We start from the raw sequence: 12,524 nt of genomic DNA, 5'->3' as shown, positions 1-12,524 counted from the left end.
ACTTGATAGGGGCATTTTGTTCTTTTTACTTGTACTTAGAGTTGTTTATTAGAAACAACTATTTTCTTCTTTTTTATTTTTCTTTTCTTAATTATTTTTTTTGTTTCTTTCTTTTTGAGCCTTGGGGCCCCACTCTTGGAGTTGTTGGGGCCCTAATGGTCATAAATATGACCATTGGGAGCTCCCTAACGACTCTAAGAGTGGGGATCTCCCAAGGGCCTCCTCTCTCTTTTCTTTTATATAAATAGGGATGTTCCTCCTTCATTTGTACTCTTTCCTTTCTCTCATATAATCAATAATATTTACTTTTTGTTTGCCTTTTGGCATTATCCCTCTGTGGATTTGTGTGTACTCTTAAAGTACTTGTTTACTCTCTTTGTATTTGTCCATTATTGGACTTGTAAGTGTTCTAGACTTTGTTATTTGTAATTTGTAATTCCTCTTACTTTATTATATGGTATCAGAGCCATTTGGGTTCTCTTGATCTTGGAAGTATTTCTTGTGGTGTTTAAAGATCGTGACAAAGGTGCTATCTCTTTCTTTATCTCAATCATTTTCTTATCGTCATGGAGCATGAATTAAGAATGAAGCTCTCCTTTAAACTTAATGGATCAAACTACTTGTGGGCATCGGCTATAGAAAATCATCTTAAAGGGAAAAAACTTTGGGGTTTTGTGATGAAAACCTCTCTTGAACCATCATTGAAGCTCATCAAAGTTGAAGGAGGTGTTGAAAAAACTCTCATTGGGGATGATCGTCTTAAAACCATCAATGATCATCAAATAAAGATAGAGGATTGAGAAAGTAACCATGCTAAAATTTTGGCATGGTTTATGTTGAAGAGGAGAAAAGAAAAAGTTGTATTCACGATTAACCCTAATCACCCTTAAGTAGTGATTAGGGTCAATAAAGAAAATTACACAAGAGACCAATAAGAAGTTAAAATATACACCAGACCACCTTATAACTTTTCTAATTTCCAATAACCCCCTCATGATAATAACTCTCAACACTCCCCCTCAAGCTGGAGCATAGATGTCAATCATGCTCAGCTTGTTACAACACTTTGAGAATTCTGTTATAGGAAGGGGTTTGGTAAAAACATCTGCTACTTGATCTTTTGAAGAAACATGAACCGTTGATATATTTCCTGCTTGAACCATATCTCGAATATAATGGCAATCTATCTCAATATGCTTAGTCCTCTCATGAAATACAGGATTATTAGCGATATACGTGACTGCCTTGTTATCACATATCATCATCATAGGCAGAGAGACCTTTATGCCCAATCCGGTAAGCATAGATTTTATCCAAATTATTTCAGCAGCGGTTTGTGCCATGGCTCTATATTCTGACTCAACACTTGATCTTGCTACTACAACTTGTTTCTTGCTTCTCCAAGAAACTAAGTTGCCACCAACAAAGACACAGAACCCGGTAGTAGATTTCCTATCATCCACAGACCCTGCATAATCAGAATCAGTATATGCAACTACATCAAGATTTGCCCCCTTTTTAAACAACGAACCTTTTCCTGGAGATGTCTTCAGGTATTTAAGAACCGTCATTGCTGCCTCCCAATGAACTTTTCTTGGTTTATCCATGAATTGACTCAACTTGCCAACAATAAATGATATGTCAGGCCTGGTTACAGTAACATAGAAAAGTTTACCAATGAGAGTCCTATAGGAGTTACTATCAACCGCCTCAGATTGATCGTCATATAAGAGTAGTTTAGGATTCATGGGAATATTGGCAGGTTTTGCACCAAGCATCCCTGTCTCCTGTAAAAGATCAAGTACATATTTTCTCTGAGAAAGGACCATACCTTCTCTATTTCTGGCTACTTCAATTCCCAAGAAGTACCTGAGAGGACCCATATCCTTTGTAATAAAGTATTTTTGCAGATATGCCTTGGTGCTGGAAATCTCCTGCTCATTATCTCCAGTTAAAATTATATCATCAACATAAACAACCATACTCACACAACCTTTAGAGCCATTCTTTATGAACAAAGAATGATCTGATGGTGACCTCTAGAAGCCAAATTTAGACATTACCTCGACCAATTTGTGAAACCATGCACGCGGGCTTTGCTTTAGCCCATATATTGCCTTTTTTAGTTTACACACTTTTCCACACTCCCCTTGTCGCTCAAAACCAGGTGGTTGTTGCATGTAGACAGTCTCAGATAGATCCCCATACAGAAAGGCATTCTTCACATCAAGCTGGGTCATACTCTACCCATGATGAACAAGCACATAAATAACTAAGCGTATAGTACCCATTCTGGCTACGGGAGAGAAAGTCTCGAAGAAGTCTACCCCATATGTTTGGGTGTAGCCTTTGGCGACTAGACGCGCTTTGTGTCTCTCCAGAGTGCCATCAGAATGATATTTAATAGTGTATACCCACTTACACCCAACAATATCCGCATCAAAAGGAGGATCGACAAGCTCCCACGTCCCTTGAGAAATCAAGGCATCCATTTCTTCTTGCATTGCTTGTTTCCACTGAGGATCTAATAAAGCCTGTTGATGATTGATAGGACTGGTGGTGGCTGATAAAGCAGATAGAAAGTTTTGCATGCTCTTTCCAATCCTGTCTATGGACACAAACTTTGAAATTGGGTGTAGAGTACACTGATGCGTGCCTTTCCTCAGGGCTATGGGCATATCATTTTCAATCTCAGGATCTGCTCTACTATCATCAAGAGAAGCAATAGATTCTTCAACATAATCTGGATCCCTGTGAGCAGGAAGAGAAGACGGAGAAGGTCCACGAGAGGAGGCTTGACGACGAGTATACACCAATGGAGGATCATGGAACCGAGTTGAAGAGGGATTAGAACATAATGAAGGCCCCAAAGGTACCGACTCCAAAGGACTAGGAGGAATGGGTAATGGAAACGATTTAGGTGTATCAGGATTCACACGAGACGCACAGGGCGAAAAGTAAGGAATAGTCTCAAAGAAAGTGACATCCGCACTGATATACTCTTTACGAGCAATGGGGTCAAAACATTTGTATCCCTTTTGGTTTTTTTGATACCCAAGGAAGACACACTTAACTGTCTGTGCAGCTAGTTTGTCCCTAGTAGTCCCAGTTTTTGCACAAAACAAACACAACCGAATACCTTAGGAGCAACTTTGAATAAAGAACAATCAGGATAAAGTTGTCTGATAGGAATTTGGTCATTAAGAGCAGTAGATGACATCCTGTTAATAAGGTAACAGGAAGTAAGAAGGGCATCTCCCCAAAAGGAAGCTGGCATGTTTGTTTGAATCATAAGGGTTCAAGTTACTTCCAAAAGGTGTCGGTGTTTTCTTTCAGCTACCCCATTTTGTTGGGACGTATGGGCACATGAAAATTGAGGACAAATCCCATTATCCCGATAAAATTGTAATAGCTTGCTAGATTTGAATTCAAGAGCATTGTCAGTACGAACAATTTTAACAATGGAACCAAATTGAGTCTTTATTTCAAGAATAAAAGATTGGAGAACACACAGGACTTCAGATCTCTCATTTATTAAAAAGACCCAAGACACTCTAGAGTAGTCATCAACAATGACAATGTAATACTTAGACTGAAATCTATTAGGAACCCGACTAGGCCCCCAAACATCAACATGAATTAGATCAAAAGGACTCTGACTAGAACGACTCTGACTTAAAGAAAAGGAACTACGATGATGCTTGCCCAACTGACACGCTTCACACCGAAAGGATGCTGTAGGAGAGACTTGTGGAATGACTCTTCGAAGTTTTGGAAGAGAAGGATGACCCAATCTGAGATGCCATTGGTAGGAATTAGAGCTCGATTCTTCACATGAAGATGCTACTCCAACTGGTTGTGTAAGATAGTAAACACCTCCCTCCTCATGGCCTCCACCAATCTTCTTCCTAGATAGCAAATCCTGAAATACACAAAAACCATGGTCAAATATAACTCAGCAATTTAGTTCTTTTATAAGTTGGCTTACAGATAATAAATTCTTAGGAAACTATGGAGCATGGAGGACATGTTGAATCTATAACGTAGGGGTAAGATGCACATCTCCTTCCCCCACCATTGGGGATAATCTACCATCTACCAATTTAACATGACGAGGGACAGATGTATGGATCAATGTAAAGAAACTATGCGCATCTCCACAAAAGTGTCGAGATGCTCCAGAGTTAACAATCCACATCTTACCCCCATCATCCACCTGAGGACCCGCAGAGCATGCCCCATCGGTCACTACAGTAGAGGCAGACATTGAAGCAGAACTCTGAGAAAGAAGCTGATCATATTCTGCACGACTTAGAGTGATCGTATTGGTTGAAGAGGTAGGCACATGTTCAGTGATGGAAGAAGCAATCTGAGCAGTGGCTTTGGGGAACGATGATGAGCTCTATGGACGACTTTTAGGGTTCTTATCCCAACAACGATCCTCAAGGTGCCTCTGCTTGCCACAATAGGTACACTGAAGCCTGCTACGACCTCCATTGCCTCTTCCACGACCTCTGCCTCTGAAAGAACTAGAAAAACCATGTCGTCGTCCACCAGTAACAATGAGAGCAGAAGTTTGAGAGTCCCCATGAGGCTGAGAAAGTGTAACAGCAAGACGGCTTAACCGGTTGTAGGCATAAGCTAGAGTAGGGATCTCAGAGCCAGTAAGCATTTGTACTTTGGCTACTGAGTAATCAGGTGATAATCCAGATAGAAAACGAGCCACCATAGTCTGCTCTTGATGAGTCTTATGATTAGTGCAGCAGGGAGGACGAACGGAGTTGAGCCTTTCATAGGCAGATTTGACTGATGCATAATATTGGGAAAGATTCTGATCGCTCTGCTGCAGCTTAAATATTTCTTGATCGACTTGCAAAATTCAGCTGACATTTTTGTCTTGAGAGTACGTGTCAATATGTGGCTGCAATATCATTCTTGATCGACTTGCAAAATCCTTTGCAGTAGAATAGTAAATTAAGCCGTCTGCAATATGTGGCTGAATACTGTTCATAATCCAAGACATAACAATGTCATTATCTTCCTGCCATGTGGCATATTTCCCAGTTTTCTCACTTGGTTCCTTTTCTAACAAGTTATGTTTTCGACGATGTCCTGACACAGACATCATGAAAGTCCTCGACCACCTTTCATAATTATTGTCGTCCAGCTTTACGGACGACCCATAAGAAAATGGATTAGCAAAGGCTTTGTACTCTGCAGACACTTCAGATCTTAGATCACCATCACCAGACTTTATTTCAGCCATAGTATTCACGGCTGATAGAAGCTATCCAATGAGCTGGATAAATATAACCAGAATAAATCGCAAACTATCTGATATACAACCCCTGTCTTGCAATATAAATATATATATCCCAAACACCTCCAGCAGTTTAATAAACAAGTCACCACTATATCACACTATACCACACTATATAAAAATATTAAATTAAGATGCCAAGTAGATTTCAGATCTGAGCACCAAAAAACAAACAAACGATCTAATCAGATCTGATTCCAATGACAGCCAACACCACCTTATAACTTTAGATTTGATGCCTACCTCATCGTCACGACTCTGATATGAGCCACAGACAGTCAGCCACACCGTTCAGACCCAACATCAACTCTCCAGGCTACACAACACCCAGTTATTCCACGATCTCAGATCTGCTTCACCCAATCACAGAATGATCGCTGATCTGATGCAACACTATCATGATGTCAGATCTGATCCACGAACTCTCCACATAATGGTAGATCTGCTTGACATCTCCACATCAGATGCACCCAACTTGCCAACACATCAGATCTGCATGTCCACAACACAACAATAGGAAAGATTGAGGGAGTCTGATTAGATCTGCATATCAGGGCAGATTAGATCGTGTGGTAATTTTTTTTATCACAATCAGCTGAAGAGGCCGATTAGATGGAACAAGATATTTGGAAAAGGAACTATGGAAGAACGATTAAAGAAGAAGGAGAGGAATCAGATCTGGTGGGTGTCACAGCCTCCCAGACGTTGAAGGCTATGATACCATGTTGAAGAGGAGAAAAGAAAAAGTTGTATTTGTTAAATTATGTAATTCAATCTTGTAACTTCGTATATATATTTTACATATATAAGGTAATACATATACATATATATAATATATGTATATGTATCTACCTATTATATATGTAAAATATATATATAATTCTATCTTTAGTCTTAGGGGTAGTTTAGACATTTTTACACATTCTTTTTCGAATATGTTTTGTAATTTCTTTTCCCCTTTTTTGTTTTTCTTTTTTCATTTAATAAATGCTTTGTACCTACCTTGGGAGGGGCCCAACACACTAGTCGTTGGACCCCTCCAACGGTCACATTTGTGACCGTTGGAGGGGCTCCAACGACTATGTGGAGCCCCTTCCAAGGTCTCCTTTAGCCCTATAAATATGGGCACTCTCTCTTGTATTTGGTAGTGGTTGTTGGGATTTATTGCCCAACCATTTTAGTGTTTATGAAACTTATGAGTGCATTTGCACATTTGTGATTTCGTATTTTGTGCTTTTGGTGCACAAGTGTTCCAAGTGTTCTTGGTGTGTGTATGCTTACACATTTATATCGTTCCTTTGACTTTAGTATCTTGTTGATGATACTTTTACATGGTATCAGAGCCTCCTTGAAAAAGGAGAATTGTGATTCGCCCTCTCTAGCATTCCTCGAAAAGCGTGCCTTCAAGTTTTTTGAAATCAAAGAGGATCACCTTCTTCGAGCAATATTTTAGGAGTCTCTCTTGTCAAGGAAGACGCGAAAAGTAATTGAGGTACGTATTATTCCTTGGCTTCTTTCCTCTCTAATGGGCGAAAAAGACTCCCATTTCTCTCTTGGGTTTAAGCTTAATGGCTCGAACTATCATGTTTGGGCCGGTAATATGGAAGCTCATATTAAAGGAAAGGGCCTTTGGGGTTACGTCCATGGATCCATACCGGAACCTAAAATTACCATTGTTGAAGGAGGGGATATCAAGATCCTCGAAGGGGATGAAAGACAAAAGGCCCTTGAAGAGTATTCTAAAAAACATGATGATTGGGAAATGAAGAACTTCTAAGATCTTATCTTGGATTTTCTCATTCGTTGAGACCAAGATAAATGCCAACATCATCAAATTTAAAAGGGCTTCCGAAGCTTGGGTATATCTTGAGAAAATGTACACCTCAAGAGATTTATCCCACAAGTACTTTCTCCAAAAGAGGGCTTTGACTCTCCAACAAAATGACATGACCATTCGGGAGTACTTTGCCGAATTATCCGCTATTTGGGACGAACTCGCAATTCTTGAACCTAAATGGAGTGGTGAGGCAATCGAATTAAGGCACAAACAACTTGAGGAAGACCGGTTCTTCAATTTTTTAAATGGCCTTAGACCCGAATTTGAACAAGTTCGGTCCTCTCTTCTCTCCGCTTTCACATCTCCCTCGCTTGAAGATGTTATCACCAAGCTAAGTGGTGAAGAAACCCGTATGGGGATTGGCAAAAATAATTCTAGCATTCTTGTTGCTTCCTCTACTCAAGAAGATGGTAAATGGCTAATGCCGTGTCAAGACCGGGAAACAACATGAAAACCTATAGACCTCCTCATTTCAAGAATCAAGGTCAAGGAGGAAATGATCGATATGGCAAAAGAGACTATAGCAAAGTGACTTGCTACTATTGTAAAGAACCCGGACATATCAAACCTTTGTGTCCTAAATGGAAGAAATTGATTGCAACGGCTATGGCATCCCAAGTTGAAGAACGACCTTCTTCATCAAGTGAGTCTCTTTCTCTTCAACAAATTGTAGAAGCACTCCAACCTCTTCTCAAGGGAGGTACTTCAGGAGCCGCTATGTCATCCTCTTCCCCCGGTAAGACATCTTGGCTTTTAGATTCCGGGGCATCCTTTCACATGACCCCTAGCTCTTGCTCTCTTTCAAATTTCTCTAAAAATTCTTTTCCATCTTTTGTCTCAACCGCGGACGGAACATCTCTTGAGATTAAAGGAGTAGGTAATTTTGAAAAACAAGACTTCTTTGTTCCAAAAATTCGTTTTATCCCAAACCTTAACTTAAATTTTCTTTCCGTCTCCCAACTCTCGGACCATGGTTGCGATATAAAATTCTCTTCTAATAAATGTTGGATACAGGATCGCCAATCCGGGAGATTGATTGGGGAAGGCTCTAGAAGAGGAGACCTCTACTACGTAGATTTTCTTCAAGTTCCTAAGAGTCAATTTTGCAACGTCGTCCAAAACAAAGACATTCATGTATGGCATAAGAGATTGGGTCATCCCAATATTGTTAAAATCTCTTATTTACCTTTTGTTAAACATCTTTGTAAAAGTGACTTTTTGTGTAATGAATGCATTCTTGGGAAAATGAAATGTTTGCCTTTTCCTCAAAGATCCATGTTCACGACAAAACCATTTGAAATTGTTCATTCCGATGTATGGGGACCAGCTCCGGTAATGTCTAAAGGAGGATTTTCATATTATGTGATCTTTGTAGATGACTACACTAGATTTTGTTGGATTTATTTCCTTAAACATAAACATGAAGTTTTCTCAACCTTTAAAAGTTTTCACACAATGATTTCAAATCAATTCAATGGATGTTTAAAAATTTTTAGGTCTGACTCTAGAGGAGAATATCTTTCAAATGAATTTAAAAGTTATCTTGAAAATTTTGGTATTCTTCACCAAAAATCTTGTCCGAAAACCCCTCAACAAAATGGGTTAGCCGAACGAAAGCACATGCACATCATTGAAACAACCGGGACTTTACTCATTTCTCAAAACATTCCAAAAAATCTCTGGGCTGAGACAGCCCTTACATCTGTCTATCTCATAAACAGACTCCCATCGATGAATTTAAACAAAATTTCTCCCTTTGAAAAACTGTACGATAAGGAACCTGATTATAGCAGGTTAAGGGTCTTTGGGTGTAAATGTTTTGTTCTTACTGATAAGAATGACAAACTTTCTCCTAAAGCCATTCCTTGTGCCTTTCTTGGCTATTCCGAAACCCAAAAGGGGTTTCGTTGTTATGATATCAAAAGTGATAAATTGTATGTTTCCAGAAATGTGAGTTTTTTGGAAAATGTTAGTGGGTTCGAACATAGTAACCCTCAAAATGAAAATATGGATTACTCCTTTTTATTCGATTTACTGAATAAAGACGATGATACTAGTGATAATGAGTCAGATCAAAGTAACCCAAATGAATTTGAAACCGAGGAAAACTCCTCCTTGCCTTCTTCATCACATCAACATATTGACTTACCTAGAGACCCTATCACCTATACTCATAGAGATCAAAACAACTTTAGGAGTGCTCTTGACAGATATAGTAATGCCAGTCCCAGTGGTTCACAGAATGAAATAATCCCTCGTAGAACCGAAAGAAGTAGAAGGCCTCCTTCTAGGTTCATCTCCTATGACTCTTTTTCACCAAGATATAGAGCCTGCCTTAGTGCCATTCACTCCTATATAGAACCTAGAAATTTTGAAGAAGCACGAAAGTGCCCTGAATGGATTAATGCAATGGACAGTGAACTTGAGGCTCTGAGAAGAGCCAAAACTTGGGAGTTTCAACATCTTCCTAAAGGTAAGAAAACAATAGGATGCAGATGGGTTTTTAAAGTAAAAACTAAAAGTGATGGATCCCTTGAAAGGTATAAAGCTCGCTTGGTTGCAAAAGGATATAGTCAAGAATATGGTATTGACTATGAAGAAACTTTTGCTCCTGTAGCCCGTATGGTCACTGTCCGATGCCTGATAACCGTTGCCTCTATCAACAAATGGAACATCTATCAAATGAATGTTAAAAATGCCTTTTTAAATGGTGATTTAAGTGAAGAAGTTTATATGGATGCTCCTCTTGGAATGGAGGCTCCTAAGGGAAAGGTACTTCGTCTTCAAAAAGCACTCTATGGACTAAAACAAGCCCCCAAGGCTTGGTATGATAGATTTAACTCTGTTATGATTGAGAATGGTTTTTCCTCTTGTTTTACTGACACTGCTCTAGTTGTTAGAAAATTCAATACAGGGATTGTTATTTTACTTCTGTATGTTGATGACATGCTCATCACTGGGAGTGACTCTAACGGGGTTAAGAGTATAAAATCTATCTTAAAAGATAAATTTGAAATGTCTGACTTGGGTTTTCTAACTTATTTTTTGGGAATTGAAGTAGCATACTCTTTTAGAGGATATTTCTTATCTCAAACTAAACTTGCATCTGAGATCATTGACAAGTCAGGTATTACGGATGAGAAGCTTTGCGAAACTCCTGCGGTAGTAGGAGCAAAGATGAAAATTGATGATGGGGTTCCACTTTTGGATCCTACACCCTACAGACAGCTTGTAGGATCTCTGATGTATCTGAGTATTACCAGACCAGATATATCCCATGCAGTCCATACCGCAAGTCAGTTTCAGCATGCGCCTACATCCGTTCACATGAGTGCCATCTTACAAGTCGTAAGATACATAAAAGGTACTCTAAACAAGGGAGTTTTTCTGTCATCTTCTTCCGATTTAAAATTAATCGCTTATACTGATTCTGATTGGCGAGGTGACCCAAATAACCGTCACTCCACCACTGGTTTTTGTGTGTTCTTAGGTGACTCACTGATTTCATGGAGATGCAAGAAGCAACAAAAGATGTCACTCTCCTTAACAGAAGCTGAATATCGTGCCATGGCAACTATTACCATGGAGATTGTTTGGATTCATCAACTGCTTGAAGACATGGGAGTCACAATAGAAGGGCCCACCAAGCTGTGTTGCGACAACAAGAGCACAATTTACATTGCGAAAAACCACACATTCCATAAGCGGACCAAACACATTGAAATGGACTGTCACTACGTTCGCGAAGCATATCTCCGAGGAGTCATTGATCTTCTTTATGTTACGTCCGAATATTAGTTGGCAGACTTCTTTACCAAAGCCTTGTGTGCTCCGCGGTTCAACTTCCTTCTTGGCAAACTATCGGTCATCCTGCCCTAAGTTTGAGGGGGGGTGTTAAATTATGTAATTCAATCTTGTAACTTCGTATATATATTTTACATATATAAGGTAATACATATACATATATATAATATATGTATATGTATCTACCTATTATATATGTAAAATATATATATAATTCTATCTTTAGTCTTAGGGGTAGTTTAGACATTTTTACACATATTCTTTTTCGAATATGTTTTGTAATTTCTTTTTCCCTTTTTTATTTTTCTTTTTTCATTTAATAAATGCTTTGTACCTACCTTGGGAGGGGCCCAACACACTAGTCGTTGGACCCCTCCAACGGTCACATTTGTGACCGTTGGAGGGGCTCCAACGACTATGTGGAGCCCCTTCCAAGGTCTCCTTTAGCCCTATAAATATGGGCACTCTCTCTTGTATTTGGTAGTGGTTGTTGGGATTTATTGCCCAACCATTTTAGTGTTTATGAAACTTATGAGTGCATTTGCACATTTGTGATTTCGTATTTTGTGCTTTTGGTGCACAAGTGTTCTAAGTGTTCTTGGTGTGTGTATGCTTACACATTTATATCGTTCATTTGACTTTAGTATCTTGTTGATGATACTTTTACAGTATTCACGATTAGCCCTAATCACCCTTAAGTAGTGATTAAGGTCAATAAAGAAAATTACACAAGAGACCAATGAGAAATTAAAATATACACCATACCACCTTATAACTTTTCTAATTTCCAATAACCCCCTCATGATAATAACTCTCAACAGTTTATGAACAATATTGACATAAAAATATGTGCCAACATTGCTAAATTTAGAAGAGCCAATAAAACTTGGTTCTTTCTTAAGGGTATGTATACCCAAAAGGATCTTGATAGACAATATTTTTGTCAAGATGAAATTAGATCCACTAAACAAGGGGACATGTGTGTCCATGATTACTTTAGTATTTTGTCCCCTCTTTTGGATAAATTAGCTCTCTTGAGCCTCAATGGGTGGCTCTTGAAGATATTGAAATGAGAAAAGAGCAAATTGAGAAAGAACACTTTATTCAATTCCTTCATACCGAAATTTGAACACGTGAGGGCTTCTCTCCTTAATAGGACCAAAGCTATGCCTATTGAAGATGCTCCTACGAAGGTATGCGAGGCATGACCCATACAAATGATGGTGTCGGGTTCCAATGTAAAAACCTATAAGCCACCCACTTTGTAAAACCTAATAACTATGGTATTGGACCCAACTATAATAATGGATATAGGAAGGGTGTCACTTGCCATCATTGTAATAAACTCGAACATATTAGACCGGTATATCCTAAGCTTAAAAGTAAAGTTGCTTCCGTTGGTGAAATCACACCTAAGAAAGAAAAGCAAACAAAAATATAAGAGATATTAAAGACACACTTAATCTATGTCATAGGGACTCAGCCAACTGGGTGCCGCACCCGCATCGACGCGACGAGGGTGTGGCACCCAGTGCGGTCAACCTGCCGCACCTAGGGTCATTT

At 39.1% G+C, this 12,524-nt stretch overlaps 1 protein-coding gene across 3 annotated transcripts in view; it reads left to right on the top strand.

The window, feature by feature from the left end:
- LOC149835555 (putative manganese-transporting ATPase PDR2) overlaps positions 1 to 12,524 on the top strand; it is a 76,592-nt gene that overhangs the window by 26,352 nt on the left and 37,716 nt on the right. The gene's annotated exons all lie outside the window — the stretch shown is intronic.

Source organism: Nuphar pumila, chromosome 6 (assembly GCF_984573655.1).
Source record: "Nuphar pumila chromosome 6, dmNupPumi1.hap1.1, whole genome shotgun sequence".
NCBI lineage: Eukaryota > Viridiplantae > Streptophyta > Magnoliopsida > Nymphaeales > Nymphaeaceae > Nuphar > Nuphar pumila.
This window is presented reverse-complemented; position numbering and strand designations above follow the sequence as displayed.